At 36.6% G+C, this 2,814-nt stretch overlaps 1 protein-coding gene and 1 long non-coding RNA gene across 5 annotated transcripts in view; one reads left to right on the top strand and one right to left on the bottom strand.

Moving 5' to 3' along the window:
* Positions 1 to 2,814, bottom strand: part of LOC106878542 (myocyte-specific enhancer factor 2C) — a 350,263-nt gene that overhangs the window by 285,149 nt on the left and 62,300 nt on the right. The window lies entirely within an intron of this gene.
* LOC128247620 (uncharacterized) overlaps positions 2,379 to 2,814 on the top strand; it is a 322,729-nt gene continuing 322,293 nt past the window's right edge. For both annotated transcript variants that reach the window (XR_008263992.1, XR_008263991.1), the window contains exon 1: positions 2,379 to 2,549. This is a non-coding gene — a long non-coding RNA (uncharacterized LOC128247620). The remainder of the gene's footprint in view (positions 2,550 to 2,814) is intronic.

Here is a 2,814-nt window from a genome sequence, read left to right as displayed (position 1 = left end):
GGCACCAGTACTTTTTACATAGCACCATCACCTATGCTTTTTAAAAACATATATATATATATATATATATGTGTGTGTGTGCTTTTGGTGCAAATGGTTTTGTTAGGCAGTGTCAAGTTTTTCACTTCTGTAAATAATAATAATGTTATTTTTTTTTTATAAGCTTAAAGCTTACAATGATCACAGTGCAAAGGGCTAAGGAAAATAGTCTAATAATGGGGCATATGAGCCCTCGACAGAAAAAAGTAGGCTTTCCTATACATGTGGAACTTAAACCCACATCCCTCTCTTAACACGACTAAGTGTGTTACCTATTACACTAGTGAGCCAGCCTGCTCCTCCCCGTCAAATTTAAGAACTATATTAGTTCGTAGTTATCATTGTAAACAACCTTTATGTGCTTTCGATGCAAATGGTAAGTGGTGTCAAGTTTTACAATTCTGCAAATTGTATATATGTGTGTGTGTGTGTGTGTGTGTGTGTGTGTGAATATTTATACATACATATGTAAGTATATATCAATTATAACAAAATGTATATGTTTGTGTGTGTGTGTGTGTATATATATATATATATATATATATATATATATATTGCATTAATTTACATGTTTCCATGACAGTATGGAATAGATGGGCTGTAACTATACTCTTAGGGCAAGGATCAAATCTTGTTTTATGGTCTATTTATGGTACTTCGAGGTATGTTTTCTCTGGCTTGTTATCTCAACCACTTTACAAATTGTACTGGGTACATTTTATCATGATGCCAGCACTAGAGATGAGACAACTTGCATGCGCTGGTCATGTCTTCAACTCAGCACTTCACCACAGCTCATACACCCATTTATTATCTCCTTTTTGCGGTTCAGCATCTTTGGGTCAGTCTCCAACACTTCATCCCAAATCTTCAATGCCTACCACTTTCCAGGAATTCTATTTATTTGGAGCACTCTCTTTTGCTCCGTAATGTAACTGGCATCTTTTGTATGCATGTGTGTGTGTGTGTGTGTGCAAATATATATAAATACATACACACATGCTCATCTGCTCAAAAGCATATACATGTATATCCTATATATATATATATATATATATATATACGCATGTATCATATCTATATATACAGGGTGTGGTGAATGTGTTGTCTAAATTACAAAAGAAATGAAAATAACACTGACATCTCGTTTTAACATATATTTATCAAAGTTATATATCTTGAAATACTAAAGAGTAAATTGATTCAATAAAACCGTCATTGGCCTCAACCATGGTCTCCAGACAACTTCAGAGTCGCCTGTAACTCTTCTGGATGGTCTCTTTGTTTAAGTTGGTGAATGCTGCCATAATCCTTGCCTTCAATTCACCTTTGGTGTAACAAGGAGTTTTGTTGGTGTCTCATTCAACTGTGCCCCACATATAATAATCAAAGGGTTTACTGTCTGGGGAGTTAGGTGGCCAGATATTAGGGATGATGTGGTCACAGGGATTGTCTGACAGCCATGACTGAGTTCTTCTGCTTGTTTGGCATGGTGCAGAGTCCTGTTGCCAGACATAGGGTCTTCTAGCAGCAACCACTGTCTTGACCCAGAGCAGCACTACCTTCTCTAGGCACTTGATGTACGCCTGTGTGTTGAGTGTGAGGCCATGTCGGAAGATGACTAGAAACATAAAGTAACAATCACTACTGATCACTCCAAACTATGATGTTGATTGGATGTTTGATTTTTATCACTCTTAGTACAATTTTTGGGGAGCTGTCAAGCCAACGCTTGTTCTGTGTGTTCACCATCTGTTCATGTTGGAGCTTCTGCCACGAATGCCAAGCAGTACAGCATATTGTTCCCAAATTTCTGGTAAAGTGTATTGCGTCATGGTGGTTCTTCTCAAAGATGGTGCCCAACTGACCCTACTATACTGTGTAGTCAACAAGATCAAAAACAAGCAATGCACATGTGTGAAATTAAAAATATAAAATGGCGACAATTTACCCATCGCACCTTGTATATATGCATGTGTATTATATATACACATGTGTGTGTATCGTGTGGATAAATACACACACGCACACACACATAAATATTAATAAAAAACATGTACATACAAGCACACATACACGTATATTGACAGACAGACAAACACATCCATGTATCCATGCTCCAACACACCTTTAGAACACAACTGTAAGTGATGAGGCAATATCTATTAACTACGCAGGCAGAGAGAGAGAGAGAGAGAGATAAAGAGAGAGAGACAGAGAGAGAGAGACAGACAGACAGACAGTGACGAAGAGAGAGAATCATTCTATCGCTTGGTAATCTCTGCATCAGTAACCATAGCAACACACATGCAACACATTCACTTCATATCCTAGTAACCATTTGGTTTTTAGTTTTCTTTTCTGTAACCAAAAGCGTGTGGGAGAATCACAGTAGGTGGTAGTGTTGGCCTGACCTCAACAGGCAGCAGTTGTTGACCGAGAAACCGTTCCAAGACTGGGACAAAGTGAGCAAAATAGTGGTGTGTAATCAAGCAGAACGTGTATGCAACGTATGTATGTTTGTATATATATGTATGTATGTATATATGTATGTATGTATATATGTATGTTTGTATGTGTGGTGTGTGTGTATGTGTGTATGTTTGCATGTAAGCGTGTATTCATATCCATATCTTTATGCGCAGATCTAACCATGCATGTACATACATATGCATATACATACATATACATTCATGCGTATGTATGTATATATATATATATATATAAACATACATATATGTAAATATGTAATAGATATATATATATATATATATA

Source organism: Octopus bimaculoides, chromosome 4 (genome assembly GCF_001194135.2).
Source record: "Octopus bimaculoides isolate UCB-OBI-ISO-001 chromosome 4, ASM119413v2, whole genome shotgun sequence".
Lineage (NCBI taxonomy): Eukaryota > Metazoa > Mollusca > Cephalopoda > Octopoda > Octopodidae > Octopus > Octopus bimaculoides.
This window is presented reverse-complemented; position numbering and strand designations above follow the sequence as displayed.